Consider the following 16,197-nt stretch of genomic DNA (forward strand, 5'->3'; position numbering starts at 1 on the left):
GTTAGCACTTATCAAATACCTTATAAAAATTGAAGTGACTTCCCCAAGGTCACACAACAGACAGGTGGTAGGGCCAGGGACTAGAACGCAGGTCCCTCGACAACCAGGCCCTTGCTCTTTCCACTAGACCACACTGCTTCTTCTTTATTTAGTTATCATTATCAAGTAAGAGCTGAAGACATCCTGAACTTCCAAAGTTAAAGAAAATAAAAAGGTGTATATTTCACAGAATAAAAATAATAGTAATAATGGCATTTATTAAGTGCTTACTATTTGCAAAACACTGTTCTAAACGCTGGGCAGGTTACAAGGTGATCAGGTTGTCCCATGGGGGGCTCACAGTCTTAATAGATCAGGTTGCCCCACGGAGGGCTCACAGTCTTAATCTCCATTTCACAGATGAGGTACTGAGAAGTTAAGTGACTTGCCCAAAGTCACACAGCTGACAATTGGCGGAGCCGGAGTTCGAACTCATGATCTCTGACTCCAAAGCCCGGGCTCTTTCCACTGAGCCATGCTGCTTCTCTGATCAGTTGATCAATGGTTAGGAGAGCCAAACCATATTATGCTGAGTGCTAAGAGTATAACTATCCATAGCAGTGCAGAGCAAAACCTAAAACAAAAATCCAAAGAAAGGGGAGGAGGACAGTCAATCATCAATCAATCGTATTTATTGAGCGCTTACTGTGTGCAGAGCACTGTACTAAACGCTTGGGAAGTACAAGTTGGCAACATATAGAGACAGTCCCTACCCAACAGAGCCAGCCAGGAACGGTTGGATAGCAGAACTTTTACAGTTAGAGCCTGTTTTCAGCTACAAACAATAATAATAATGATAATTATGGTTTTTTGTTGAGCGCTTACTATGTGCCAGGTCACACAGCAGCCAGGTCACCTTACTGTGTTCTAGACTGTGAGCCTACTGTTGGGTAGGGACCATCTCTATATGTTGCCAACTTGTACTTCCCAAGTGCTTAGTACAGTGCTCTGCACACAGTAAGCACTCCATAAACACGATTGAATTGAATGAATGCCAAGCACTGTACTAAGGGCTAGGGTGGATAGAAGCAATTCAGGTTGGAAACAGTCCCTGTCCCTCATCGGACTCACAGTCTTAATCCCCATTTTACAGATGAAGTAACTGAGGCACAGAGAAGTGAAGTGATTTGCCCAAGACCATACAGGAGACAAATGGCAGACGTAGAATTAGAAACCATGATTTTCTGACTCCCAGCCCTGTGCTCTAGCCACAACGTCATGCTGCTCCCCATGAGCAACTGATAAGTGACAGCATAGAAGCTGGAACCCACTGGAAGAATTAAGAGAGGAGCTGAAGGAGAGCTGGGATCATCAGATGTAGAACCAGATCAGAGTAAGGTCAAGACAGAATGCATCCATAATAATAACAATAATAATAATAATAATGGCATTTATTAAGCACTTACTATGTGCAAAGCACTGTTCTAAGTGCTGGGGAGGATACCAGGTGATCAGATTGTCCCACGTGGGGCTCACAGTCTTCATCCCCATTTTACAGATAAGGTAACTGAGGCCCAGAGAAATGAAGTGACTTGCCCAAAGTCACACAGCTGACAACTGGCAGAGCCGGGATTTAAACCCATGACCTCTGACTCCAAAGCCCGTGCTCCTTCCATTAAGCCACGCTGCTTCTCAATTTAATAATAATAATGGCATTTAAGTGCTTACTATGTGCAAAGCATTGTTCTAAGCGCTGGGGGGGATATAAGGTGATCAGGTTGTCCCACGTGGGGCTCACAGTCTTATTCCCCATTTTACAGATGAGGTAACTGAGGCACAGAGAAGTTAAGTGACTTGCCCAAGGTCACACAGCAGAAATGTGGCTGAGCTGGGATTCAAACCCATGACCTCTGACTCCAAAGCCCGTGTTCTTTCCACTGAGTCATGCTGCTTCTCTGATGGTATTTGTTAAGGGCTTACTATGTGCAAAGCACTGTTCTAAGTGCTGGGGAGCTTACAAGGTGATCAGGTTGTCCCACGGGGGGCTCACAGTTTTAATCCCCATTTTACAGATAAGGGAACTGAGGCCCAGAGAAGTGAAGTGACTTGCCCAAAGTCACACAGCTGACAAGCGGCGCAGCTGGGATTTAAAACTATGACCTCTGACTCCCAAGCCCGTGCTCTTCCCATTGAGCCACGCTGCTTCTCAATTTATTGGCAATGCTTTGTGTCTTGCTGTGCCTTATTCTTGGATTGATCTTTCACCCTATTGCCCTTTCACAACGTCTTCTTTGTTTTCACTCTTCAACATTCTCTCAGGTGTATCTTAGAGGGGAGCACATTTCTGGGCAGTCTTAGCATCTATCAGTTCCCTGCAACAGTGGATTTCTTTATTAGGGTGCCCGACCTAGAACCAGGGCATTTCCCCTACTCATTCATTCACTCAATTCAATCGTATTTATTGAGCGCTTACTGTGTGCAGAGCAGTGTACTACTACTACTAATAATAATGATAGCATTTATTAAGTGTTTACTATGTGCAAAGCACTGTTCTAAGCGCTGGGAAGGTTACAAGGTGATCACATTGTCCCACGGGGGGCTCACAGTTTTAATCCCCATTTTGCAGAGGAGGTAACTGAGGCCCAGAGAAGTGAAGTGACTTGCCCAAAGACACCCAGCTGACAATTGGCGGAGCCGGGATTTGAACCCATGACCTCTGACTCCAAAGTCCGGGCTCTTTCCACTGAGCCACGCTGCTTCTCTAAGTTCTTGGGAAGTACAAGTTTTCAACATGCAGAGTCGGTCCCTACCCAACAGTGGGCTCACAGTCTAGAAGGGGGAGACAGACACAAAACCAAACACATTAACAAAATAAAATAAATAGAATAGTAATTATGTACAAGTAAAATAGAGTAATAAATTCATTAATTCAATTCATTTGTATTTATTGAGCGCTTACTGTGTGCAGAGCACTGTACTAAGCGCTTGGGAAGTACAAGTTGGCAACATATAGAGACGGTCCCTACCCAACAGCGGGCTCACAGTCTAGAAGGGGGAGACAGACAACAAAACAAAACATATTACCAAAATAAAATAAATAGAATAGCAAATACGTACAAGTAAAATAGAGTGATAAATTCATTCATTCAATTCAATCATATTTATTGAGCGCTTACTCTGTGCAGAGCACTGTACTTAGCGCTTGGGAACTACAAGTTGGCAACGTAGAGAGACGGTCCCTACCCAACAGCGGGCTCACAGTCTAGAAGGGGGAGAGAGACAACAAAACAAAACATATTAACAAAATAAAATAAATAGAATAGTAAGTATGTACAAATAAAAGAGAGTAATAAATCTGTACAAACATATCTACAGGTGCTGTGGGAAGGGGAAGGAGGTAGGGCGGGGGGATGGGGAGGGGGAGGAAGGGGAGAGGAAGGAGGGGGCTGAGTCCCTGACTCCCTGATTCCCTTCAACCGCTCACTCTCCACTGGTTCCTTCCCCTCTGCCTTCAAACATGCCCATGTCTCTCCCATCCTAAAAAAACCCTCTCTTGACCCCACCTCACCTTCTAGTTATCGTCCCATATCCCTCCTACCATTCCTTTCCAAACTCCTTGAACGAGTTGTCTACACGCGCTGCCTAGAATTCCTCAACAACAACTCTCTCCTCGACCCCCTCCAGTCTGGCTTCCGTCCCCTTCATTCCACGGAAACTGCGCTCTCAAAGGTCACCAATGACCTCCTGCTTGCCAAATCCAACGGCTCATACTCTGTCCTAATCCTCCTCGACCTCTCAGCTGCCTTTGACACTGTGGACCACCCCCTTCTCCTCAACACGTTATCTGACCTTGGCTTCACAGACTCCGTCCTCTCCTGGTTCTCCTCTTATCTCTCCGGTTGTTCTTTCTCAGTCTCTTTTGCAGGCTCCTCCTCCCCCTCCCATCCTCTTACTGTGGGGGTTCCCCAAGGTTCAGTGCTTGGTCCCCTTCTGTTCTCAATCTACACTCACTCCCTTGGTGACCTCATTCGCTCCCACGGCTTCAACTATCACCTCTACGCTGATGACACCCAGATCTACATCTCTGCCCCTGCTCTCTCCCCCTCCCTCCAGGCTCGCATCTCCTCCTGCCTTCAGGACATCTCCATCTGGATGTCCGCCCGCCACCTAAAGCTCAACATGTCGAAGACTGAGCTCCTTGTCTTCCCTCCCAAACCTTGTCCTCTCCCTGACTTTCCCATCTCTGTTGACGGCACTACCATCCTTCCTGTCTCACAAGCCCGCAACCTTGGTGTCATCCTCGACTCCGCTCTCTCATTCACCCCTCACATCCAAGCCGTCACCAAAACCTGCCGGTCTCAGCTCCGCAACATTGCCAAGATCCGCCCTTTCCTCTCCATCCAAACCGCTACCCTGCTAATTCAAGCTCTCATCCTATCCCGTCTGGACTACTGCACTAGCCTTCTCTCTGATCTCCCATCCTCGTGTCTCTCTCCACTTCAATCCATACTTCATGCTGCTGCCCGGATTATCTTTGTCCAGAAACGCTCTGGACATATCACTCCCCTCCTCAAAAACCTCCAATGGCTACCGATCAATCTGCGCATCAGGCAGAAACTCCTCACCCTGGGCTTCAAGGCTCTCCATCACCTCGCCCCCTCCTACCTCACCTCCCTTCTCTCCTTCTCCAGCCCAGCCCGCACCCTCCGCTCCTCCACCACTAATCTCCTCACTGTACCTCGCTCTCGCCTGTCCCGCCATCGACCCCCGGCCCACGTCATCCCCCGGGCCTGGAATGCCCTCCCTCTGCCCATCCGCCAAGCTAGCTCTCTTCCTTCCTTCAAGGCCCTGCTGAGAGCTCACCTCCTCCAGGAGGCCTTCCCAGACTGAGCCCCTTCTTTCCTCTCCCCCTTGTCCCCCTCTCCATCCCCCCGCCTTACCGCCTTCCCCTCCCCACAGCACCTGTATATATGTATATATGGTTGTACATATTTATTACTCTGTTTATTTATTTATTTATTTATTTTACTTGTACATTTCTATCCTACTTATTTTATTTTGTTGGTATGTTTGGTTCTGTTCTCTGTCTCCCCCTTTTAGACTGTGAGCCCACTATCGGGTAGGGACTGTCTCTATGTGATGCCAATTTGTACTTCCCAAGCGCTTAGTACAGTGCTCTGCACATAGTAAGCGCTCAATAAATACGATTGATTGATTGATTGATTGATTGAAGTCCCTCAGGAAATGGCAAGGTCTTGGAAGCCACATTCTCCATATACATTCTTATCTTCATGCCTCTTCTGCCCCACCTCCTGCCATAGCTACCGGCTCTGTGGAAAGAGCCCAGGCTTGGGAGTCAGGGGTCATGGGTTCAAATCCCGGCTCTGCCAATTGTCAGCTGTGCGACTTTGGGCAAGTCACTTCACTTCTCTGGGCCTCAGTGACCTCATCTGTAAAATGGGGATTAAGATTGTGAGCCCCATGTGGGACAACCTGATCACCTTGTATTCCCCCAGTGCTTAGAACAGTGCTTGGCACATAGTAAGTGCCTAACAAATATCATTATTATAAGCACTTAGTACAGTGTAAGTGCTTAGTACATCATCATCATCATCAATCGTATTTATTGAGCGCTTACTGTGTGCAGAGCACCGTACTAAGCGCTTGGGAAGTACAAGTTGGCAACATATAGAGACAGTCCCTACCCAACAGTGGGCTCACAGTCTAAAAGGGGGAGACAGGGAACAAAACCAGTACAGTGCTCTGCACACAGTAAGCGCTCAATAAATACGATTGAATGAGTATAGTTCTCTTTCACAGTCAAAGAAAGTACCACGGGTGAAGAAATTCATTGAGTGAATTTTCTCCTGTGCCTCCTCATCTCTTGCACCTCCCAGATGTTGGCTCAAAGAGAGCCACTCGTTTGTTGACACCACAACAAACTGCCAGTATATCCCGGGAAATGACTCCAGTGGTCTAATACACTATATCATTCTGAGGCTTGGTTTTATCATGTCCTTAAAAATGTCTCCTCTGTTCCTAATTTCACTTTTCCATTTCAGCTCACTGCCAACAGTTGTTTCTGTATCCTGCTGTGTCTCCCCCATTATAGCTGTGTTGAGATGAGCATAGCTTTGATACTACCCTCTAACTGTACTATCATGTTGAGATCTCTATAGAAAAACAGTCTTTATTTCTGATGTAGAAACCCACCCTTACAACCTTTCAACTGTCTTTGAAATAGTAGACTCTTCTAAATCTCCTTGAAATCTTAAATGATCAAGAAGAGCCTACATTCTTTGTAGGATGTACAAATTTAGAATGGACTAGAATGATAATCAAGCAAAAATCTCTTATTTGTGGTTGATCATAACCCCTAAAAAACAGTGTGGCTTAGAGAAGCAACATGGCTTAGTGGAAAAGCACGGGATTGGGAGTCAGAAGACGTAGGTTCTAATCCCGGCTCCACCACTTGTCTGCTGTGTGACCTTGGGGAAGTCATTTAACTTCTCTGCGCCTCAGTTACCTCACCTGTAAAATGGGGATTAAAAGTGTGAGCCCCATGTGGGACAACCTGATTGCTCTATATCTACCCCTGTGCTTAGAACAGTGCTTGGCACATAGTAAGTGCTTAATAAATACCGTAATAATAATATGAATTATTTCCAGAAATATCAAATGAATGTTGATTTAGAAAGACTTTTTAAAATCAGAATATTGGCCTTCTATAAGATAATGACTATCATCACTCTTCTGACATTCAAAAAAAAAATCACTCCACAGAAAGTCACGTGCCTAGGAGCTTCCAGTTTGATAACATTAATAATGACAAATACACCAATATTCCTTTTTCTGGCCCAGTGACTCTGTCATTTGCAAACCAAGAGCTATTGGAGACATGACAGAAATTGAGACTAAGTTTTATTTTAACTGCAAAATAATTAAATTCATGATAGCATAAATATCCTTTTTATCCTAATTTGTATTCTGCCCAATAAGGGAAAAATTGTAATTGTTTCCTCAGAAAATCAGCGTACTCATAAATGCAGATTAAACTATTACTTTCCAAGGTAATAATAATAATAATAGTAATAATAATAATAATGGCATTTATTAAGTGCTTACTATGTGCAAAGCACTGTTCTAAGCACTGGGGAGGTTACAAGGTTGTCCCACAGGGGGCTCACAGTCTTAATCCCCAGTTTACAGATGAGGTCACTGAGGCACAGAGAAGTGAAGTGACTTGCCCAAAGTCACACAGCTGACAATTGGCAGAGCCGGGATTTGAACCCATGACCTCTGACTCCAAATCCCGTGCTCTTTCCACTGAGCCACGCTGCTTCTCAAGGTATAGACCTCGATCAAGAATCTGACAGTGATTCTCGGGGAGCAACAGCTCTGACTGGATCACGAGACCCGTTGTAGAGAGAGATCAGTGCCATTTGAATGATTATTGCAATCTCTGTTCCTGTCTTTGCAAAGGGGGAATTTGCTGGCAAATCTGTCTAGGCTGGTGAGCAATTCTGAATCGACACCTGCATGGCACATCCATGTGGATTTATGTTTGCCATTATTGGTCTATTTGTGGTGCCGGTGCTCTTTCCGTGCTATATGGTTCATTTAATATGAGTTGGAAGATGAGATGTATTAAACAAAAGTCTATAATTCAATTAGACTGATTTTTTTTCTCTTTATCAGTCTCTATTTTCAGCCTTTTCATGATGAGGAATTGAATATTATTGAGTTGGTAATGGTCACTAAATGATGATTCTGTTTATTCTGACAACTTGACACCTGTCCACATGTTTTGTTTTGTTGTCTGTCTCCGCCATCTAGATTGTGAGCCCATTGTTGGGTAGGGACCGTCTCTATATGTCACACAATTGTACTTCCCAAGCGCTTAGTACAGTGCTCTGCACACAGTAAGTGCTCAATAAATACGATTGAATGAATGAATGGTGATTAGAATACCTTTAATATAAATACAAACGACCCATTTGTATTCTCTGAAAATGAAAATTATTGTCAATGTACTGTATGTAACTTCATAATATACATGCATAGATACTTCAATCCTCAGAGTTTACCACTGAATCTAGAATCTTAGCTACCTCCCTAATCTAGCTCAATAGTTCAGTCTTTTCTTATACACATCTTTCATCTATTAAAACAAATGAGTATCCTTTGCCCTTCCATAGTAGAAGTAGAGAAGGAGCATGGCTTAGTGGAAAGAGCATGGGAGTCAGAGGATGTGGGTTCTAATCCCACCTCTGCCACTTTCCTGCTGTGTGACCTTGGGCAAATCACTTAACTTCCCTGTACCTCAGTTACTTCATCTTTAAAATGGGAATTAAAAGTGTGAACCCCAGGTAGGACAACCTGATTATCCTGTATCTACCCTAGCGCGTAGAACAGTGCTTAGTACACAGTAAGCAGTTAACAAATACCATAATTATTATTATTATTAGCTTTTCCCTGACCCAGGATTTATCTTCCTCTCTTTACTCCTCAATTTGTGATACACTTTCCATCCATATTTCCCAAATTTTTTTATCAAGTATTCACTTGGTTATATATCCTTTCTTATTCATGGTGTGTTATTTGTAGTACTATCATTTATGTGTTACTGTGTCAGCAGATTCTAATTTAGCTAAACACAAAGATAAACATGATCCCTAACCTGAAGAGACAGCACAATCCAATATATTGTATTGTACAGTGCTGGTACAGTTCAGAACAGGAAAATCAATATAAAGCAAAACTCCTATGGAAAAAGAAAGAAAATATTAGAGTGATAGGGAACATTCCTAGGCATAATAAGGTTTAGTGATGCTAATTATACTCCAGCTAATGAGGTCAGCATGGGCTAATGGCTCAACCAAAACCTGATGTCTGGAAAACTGCTGGGTTGCTCTAACTCAAAGACATTACAAAGAAACGTTAGGGAAATCATCTCACGGGTCTCTGCACTGGATTTCTTATCCATTAAAGGACATTCTAGTTCTGACTCTCTGCAGAGTGCTCTGACTAAACATTTCCATTACAAGGTTTTAAAACAGTGTGCTTGTTTGAAAGTGTTAAATCCATATTTAGGCAAACTCCATCAGTCAGATTTGCCCACTTTGTACATTATTCTCTGGGAGTGTTACTCCCGCAATATAGTCTGTTCAACAGACTATAGAAATAGCGTGGCTGAGTGGAAATAGCATGGATTTGGGAGTCAGAGATCATAGGTTAGTGCTTAGAACAGTGCTTTGCACATAGTAAGGTGCTTACCAAATGCCGTTATTATTATTATGGGTTCTAATCCCGGCTCCACCACTTGTCAGCTGTGTGACTTTAAGCAAGTCACTTAGCTTCTCTGTGACTCAGTTCCCTCATCTGGAAAATGGGGATTAAGACTGTGAGTCCCATGTGGAACAACCAGATTAGTTTGCATCCCTTCAGAGTTTAGAACAGTATTTGGAACATAGTAAGCACTTAACAAATGCCATCATTATTATTATTATTAACAGCAGCAAAGCAATTCTTATGGCTTCACAACACAACTTCTATGATATGTAAGAAGAGATGACATCAGGATACCCAAACAACATCACCAGTGATTGGAGTGGCAGCTATAGAGATAATTCCCCAAATGGTAGCAGGCAGGACCAAAAATCACTACATCACTACTCGGAAGGTTGACTCAATTAGAGGGAATGACATGGGCCTCTTGAAGGATCAAATGAGGCATGCAAGTAAAATCAGCACTTAGAACAGTTCTTGATGCATAGTAAGTGCTTAACAAATACCGTAAAACTTTATAAAGGCAGATTGAATTATTCACCAAATAGGGAAACTAAAGGAACAATCAATCGATAGTATTTACTGAGCACCTACTTTCTGCAGATCATGGGACTAAGCTCTTGGGACACTACAATAGAATTAGGATAAATGATTCTTGCCCTTCAAGATCTTACAATTTACCAGGTAAGACAAATCCCAAAATAAATTATGGATGGGAGGAAGGAGGAATAATACATGTATACATGATTTGGACCTTCAATAAGAGGGCAAGGAAGGTATGTACAGAAATGTTTCAGAAGGTATTGGGTGATGAGCTATTATTCATTCATTCAATCATATTTACTGAGCACTCACTGTGAGCAGACAGCACTGTACTAAGCACTTGGGAAGTACCATTCAGCAACAAATAGAGACAATCCCTGCCCATAGAGGGCTCACAGTCTAGAAGGGGGGAGATAGCCATCAAAACAAGTAAACAGGCGTCAGTAGCATCATTATGAATAAATAGAATTATAGATACATACACATCATTAATAAAAATAAACAGAATTACCATTATAAATATGTAAATATATATACAAATATATACACACACATATATGTATATACAAATATACTATACATATGTGTGTATATATATATATATATATTTTCATAATAGTGTATTTGGGTATATATATATATGCACACACATATATACACACACACATATCTATCTAGATGATAGATAGATATAGATAGATAGATAGATATAGAGATAGATAGATAGATAGATAGATAGATAGACAGACAGACAGACAGACAGACTATGGCCAACAGGCAATGGGACAGATGTGGAAATGGGCAAAAATAAACCAAATGAAGCCAATTATACAAATGCATGTATACTAATTCTACAAGCTTACAATGTAAATTGTGTAAACCTTGAGAAGTTAGTGAGGTCCTTGCCCTAATAAGCATTACCAAATCAATCACTATAGTAGTTTTGAGCACTACAGCTTGTAGAAGACTGCAGTCAAAGCTCTTGCGAGTCTACAGTAGAATTAGTAGAAACAGTCTGCCTGCCCTCCAGTTTACTGCAATCTAATGAACTTAGTGAAAGAAAGAAAATTAATGGGATTCAAGACCACCAGAGAAGGATCTAAGGATAGCAGATGAATATTCTATGTGAGACATAAAAGGCAAGGTAATTTCATAAAAATAATAGGGGCATCATGGAGACTCTTCAAAGAGGAATCACAAAAAAAAATACAAATACCGTAGTAAGTTCTATATGTTTCCAAGCAAAATGAGAAAGGTGATGGAGAAATGAATGAGATTTGGATAAGGTGTAAAACTAGGGCTTGTAGGAGACTTCAGTGATCTTCATATAGGTTAACTGAATACCTCATCTTCATCATTATCATCATCGGTGTTCATTAAAGGCCTTCTGACTTCAGAGAACTGGATTAGGAATATACTATATACTCAGTTTACAATAAGAATAGAAGCCAAAGTACCTGCCCAGAAAGAACCTACAATCTTAAGAAGCAAAGTGAAAGTAATAAACGCTTAGAACAGTGCTCAGTGCTTAGAACAGTACTTTTCACATAGTAAGCACTTAATAAATGGCATTATTATTATTAAGTAAGGTTTTTGGCTAGGATGCAAAGCTATTTTTGGAACAACTTGCTGTAACCCAAAATGACAAAGTGATACACTGAATTTAATTTGAGTTGTAGACAGGATCTGATATAAGAGGTCTCTGTGGGAAATCCACTTGATAAACCTTAACATTCCTGTTGGGAATAGACAAAGGCAGCAGGAGGTAAAACCCCCTCCCACCCACCCCCAGCCCCCAGACAATACAAGTTTGTACAATTTTAGAAAAGAGAACTAGGAAAAATGCAAACCTTAGTTGGAAAAAGTTGAAAGGAGATTCGAAAATAAAAAAGGCATCCTAGAATCTCATAGACTGTTAGTAAGACCATTGCGACATTGTTTTCTAGATACAGCACCTTCGTGCTTTATCACATTCTTTCTGCCAGATCATTAATGAAGATGTTAAAACCAGTCCTGGCATTCTAAGGAACTCTACTATTAAGAGTATTCATTGTGAAAGAGGTCATTTGTCCCTACAAGGATGTAGTGTCAGTGTAATATGTGGTGCTGCAGAACAAAAAAAGAAAAGAGGATAAATAAAAACCCTGTATTGTTAACTGACGGGATAAAAGAGGTCATTAGAGGGGAAAAATTGTACTTTCAAAACTGGAAAGCTCACCCAAGGTTGGAGATCTGGAAAGTCAACAGAGAGAGTCAGGACAGGTACAAACAGAAAATTAGGGAGGGCCAAAAAGGGATTTAAAGAGCATGTAGTGTGGAGTGCCAAAGCTAATAACCAAAGAGTCTCAAACATCATAAGCTGGAAGCAAAAGTGGTAGTCATCATGGGGGAAAAGGTGCACTACAGAATAAAATGGGAGATAGCAGGGAGGCTCAACAATTTCTTTAACTGGGTCTTTATTGAAGATGTTAGAAAGATTCCCTCAAAATTGTATTTTGAATTCAACAGGCTGGCAAAACTGGGTCAAATTTTGATACAGTCAGAGGGCATTTAAGACTTCATTTTTAAACCAGATATAAACAAACCTCCAAGGCTGGGTGTCTTCCATGCAGGAGCTCTGAAGAAACTCCAGAGAGAAGCTGTGGAACTCCTGACAAGAATGTATGTATTATCCATTGTAATAGACAGGCCCCGTGTCTGGCAGATTATCATTGCAACTCACATCTCACTTTGGGGTTCCAGAGGTGATCTTTGAAATTATAATCCAGTGCATCTCACTTCAACCATGAGAAATCTTAATCTGACCATTAATTTTAGTGAATTAACCAGTGAGTATTTTGGAAAAATTAACTGCCTATGGATATAGTCAACATGGGTTCCATAAGGAGAATTCATGCCTCCTTAATCTGGCTAAAAGTGGCTAAAAAGAGTTAGGAATGAAGTGTCCTCTTTTCACAGGGCTGAGGTCAAAGGAATGAAATCCATTAGGATGCTGGAAATGGTTTCATTTAATAGGTTCATTAATAATCTGGAAGAAGCCACATGATCAGCACCAGAAGTTGAATCCACGGTATAATACACTGTAGCCTAGGAGAGAGTTCTCTAGCTTAGAGAGAACTAGCAACAAATGAGGAGATGTCTTTTTTAGGTGAGGGCCACGTGTTTTGCTCTTTATTGAACTGCTAGAGTGCAATCAGAAAGATATCCCAAGAAACGTAGATAAAACATCAACCTCAGGAGCTTAATAAACAGCATGAAACTAACGTTTCTACATCCTTTACCGTGTAACCTTGGGCAAGTCATTTCCCTGGGCCTCAGTTTCCTCATCTGTAAAATGGGGACGGAGATTGTGAGTCCCATGTGGAACATGGGCTGTGTCCAACCCGATTTGCTTGTATCCACCTCACCGCTTAGGACAGTGCCTGGCATATAGTAAGAGCTTAACAAATATCATCATCATCATCATTACTGCCCTGCCAAAGCTATGAAAAAGGATAGGGCACATCTTCTTTCCCCCTTCAACCTCACTCCTCTCCTTGTACAACCGAGCCCACACACTCCGCTCTTCTGGTGCTAACCTTCTCACTGTGCCTCATTCTCCCCGTCCCGCCATCGACCCCTGGCCCACATCCTATCTCTGTCCTCCCTCCTCAAATCCGCCCATTACAGGTCCCCCCCCTCAAAGCCCTACTGAAGGCTCACCTCCTCCAAGAAGCCTTCCCAAACAAAGCTCCCCTTTTCCTCAGCTCCACCTCCCCTCCCCATCGCCCCAACTCACTCCCTTTGCTCTACCCCCCTCCCTGCCCCACAGCACTTCGTAGAGAAGCAGCGTGACTCATTGGAAAGAACACGGGCTTGGGAGTCAGAGGTCATGGGTTCCAATCTCGGCTCCGCCACTTGTCTGCTGAGTGACTTTGGGCAAGTCACTTCACTTCTCTGGGCCTCGGTTACCTCATCTGTAAAATGAGGATTAAGACTGTGAGCCCCACGTGGGACAACCTGATCACCTTGTATCCACCCCAGTGCTTAGGTCAGTGCTTTGCACATAGTAAGCGCTTAACAAATGCCATCATTATTATTATATATGTACATACCTATAATTCTATTTATTTACATTAATGCATGTTTACTTGTTTTGATGTGTATGTATCTATGATTCTATTTATATTGAAGCTATTGATGCCTGTTTACTTGTTTTGATGTCTGTCTCCTCCCTTCTTGACTGTAAGCCCGTTGTGGGCAGGGATTGTCTCTATTGCTGAATTGTACTTTCCAAGCACTTTGTACAGTGTTCTGCACACAGTAAGCTCTCAATGAATGCAACTGAATGAAGGAATGAATGAATTTAAGGAGAACAATATGCTCCAATTCTCACTAAAGAAGGAAATTATTGGAATGGTGAATTTAGTCTGTGAAATGACCTTCCTCCAACATCACCAGACAATTTTCTTGGGCCTGGAACTGTAATAATAATAATAATAATAATAATAATAATAATAATAATAATAATAATGGCATCTATTAAGCGCTTACTATGTGCAAAGCACTGTTCTAAGCGCTGGGGAGGTTACAAGGTGATCAGGTTGTCCCACGGGGGCTCAAAGTCTTAATCCCCATTTTACAGATGAGGGAACAGAGGTACAGAGAAGTGAAGTGACTTGCCCAAAGTCACACAGCTGACAGTTGGCGGAGCCGGGATTTGAACCCATGACCTCTGACTCCAAAGCCCAGGCTCTTTCCACTGAGCCATGCTGCTTCTCTAAACAATCAGATATAAACAACGAGGGGACACTTCGCATAAGCTGTATTAAAGAGGCCAGAACTTTGATAGTAACCCTTCCCCAAGCCCCAGGGTAGTTATGTATGTATTTATCTGTAGCATTTTAATGCCTGTCACTCTCTCTAGTCTGTAAACTCCTTGTGGACAGAGATCCTATCCAGATAATTTTGAATGACAATTTACCACATAACCTAGAAGTGAACACAAAAGACTGAATTTGCCATGCCTCACTAAACTAGTGGTTTCAGCCGAAAACCAGTAGCCAACATGTGAACAAACCAGCTGTTTATCACGACTAAATCCTTGGATTATTTTCAAAGAGCCAAACGGACAGCAGAACTGCACTAGTTGAAAAATTACCAAAGCAGCTCCAATACAAGTTACCCTCACATAACATATTAATTCATTCAATCACATTTACTGAGTGCTTACTGTGTGCAGAGCACTGTACTAAGCGCTTGGGAGAGTACAATACAGCAATAGACAGACACATTCCCTGTTTGCAATGAGCTCAGATGATGAAAATATGTTTCTATATCAAACACTGGCATAAAAGCTAAAAGTGTGTAAGTTTGTGTGGGAGAGTGGGTGTGTGTGAGAGAGAGAGAGAGACAGAGAGAAAGAGACTGCTGAAGATGTCAGATGTGATATCTGCTAATTCTGATTTTGATCGTGGGCCCTACAAATTGCTTCTTAGATGTTTGATGTACTTTGAATATTGATTCCATGATTACACCACACTGCAATTATCAATTAGATAATTGATTTTAGACTTAAGATTTTTAAAAAGTCCAAAATAAATTGCTTAATTTCCAAAGCTCCAAAGAGAGTCTTCACAATTTATTTTGCACAATTCATGTATCTTGAAAAGACCGAGGTAACTATTTTACTTCCCTCCCAGCTTTCTCCTTAGGATCAAGCACGAAGCAACTTGAATAGAGCTTGAGCTGGGGGGGTCAGAAGGACCTGAGTTCTAATTCTGGCTCCACCACTTATCTGCTGTGTGGATGTGGGCAAGTTATTTAACTTCTCTGGGCCACAATTACCTCATCCGTAAAATGGGGATTTAGACTGTGAGCCCCATGTGAGAGAAGGACAGTGTCCAACCTGATTAGCTTGTATCTATCCCAGCGCTTAGTACATAGTAAGGGTTCAAAAAACACCATAAAAAATAGCAATAATAGATGCACTCAGTGGTGGTCATTCCCCTTTATTTATATGAATGCTTGACACACTGCAGGTGGAATGTCCCTTAGATTTAGTCTCTGGGATGGTTGCTTAGATGACTGTGCTCATTTTCAAAAACTACAGATGCCGTCCCTGCCAAGAAAAGCAACATGGCCTAGTGGACAGATCGTGGGCTTGGGAATCAGAGGACCTGGGTTCTAATCCTGCCTCTGCCACCTGTCTGCTGTCTGACCTTGGGCAAGTCACTTCACTTAACGTTTCTGTACCTCAATTACCTCATCTGTAAAATGGGGATTAAGACTGAGTCCTATATGGACAGTGCCTGGCATTAGTAAGTGCTTTTAAAATATCATTAAAAAATAATAAAAAAAACCCAGCACATTAACTGCTGCCTTCCCTCCCACCAGTTAAGATCCCCC

This window comes from Tachyglossus aculeatus, chromosome 1 (assembly GCF_015852505.1).
Source record: "Tachyglossus aculeatus isolate mTacAcu1 chromosome 1, mTacAcu1.pri, whole genome shotgun sequence".
In the NCBI taxonomy this organism is placed as follows: domain Eukaryota; kingdom Metazoa; phylum Chordata; class Mammalia; order Monotremata; family Tachyglossidae; genus Tachyglossus; species Tachyglossus aculeatus.